Here is a 1,013-nt window from a genome sequence, read left to right on the forward strand (position 1 = left end):
ATTAGTAAATACACGGAATTCGTTATTTCTCTATATTGAATCGGCAACTTTCAGCCGCCTAAGCGGGCTCGAAAACCTATTAAAGACATCTAAAACATTTGCTTCACTGGTCATGCAATTCTGACGTAGACAAAACGTTCAATGGGTGCGATGTGCACTCGACAGTGATTTGTTATCAGCAAAGATGACATTATAATGTATGGCGTTTCTAATGTAAAGCGTTTCAAAAGTCAATGTTTGCATATGTATGTGGTATATTTATGTATATATGTTTCATATTTCCATGTTAATGTCGTATTCTAGTTTATATATGCTGTATTAAGCCATATTTGTTTATGGTAAAATCCTATATATTTATGGAAAAATGTGTGTTGTATACATTTCATATATGTGTCATGGACGACACTTTTCGTCTAAATTTGATTTTTGATAAGAAAATACTTTCTTGAAACGAAAAATATCATAAGAGCGTTAAATTTAAGGTCGTCCCTGATAAGCCTGTGCGGACTCTCAGCAGAGGTCAATTACATGTACATTTCTGTGAATCAACAAAAAGGGATATAGACAAATCGTAACGTATGTTGTTCTGTGAATCTGTAGGTTACACAACACACAATTACGGATTATCAAGAGGAAACTACTTTACAATACATTGAAATAAATTTTATTTATTTAATTATAAATAATCTTCTAGCTTTGAGTTTCTTTTATTGGCAACTGTGTACGCTTTTAGCGTATTGTTTCATGATATTGTTACATTCGGCGAATATGTCTCTCTGCATTAAATATGTTTTTATACTCGAATTAAGTACGTTTAAAAAAAACGTCATTAAACACCAACAAAGGAATTCATTTCGTTTCTTCAGACATACTGTTTTCATTTGAAGGCTGTGTTGAACCTTCTTAATTATAAATGAACAATAATTAACACGATATTTAACATCAGCAAAGATAAACTGGGTGATTGGGTTTCTCTTCAGAAATCCTGGTTTAATTCGAGAGATGTTTTGAAA

The sequence above is a fragment of the Dreissena polymorpha genome, chromosome 1, assembly GCF_020536995.1.
Source record: "Dreissena polymorpha isolate Duluth1 chromosome 1, UMN_Dpol_1.0, whole genome shotgun sequence".
Lineage (NCBI taxonomy): Eukaryota > Metazoa > Mollusca > Bivalvia > Myida > Dreissenidae > Dreissena > Dreissena polymorpha.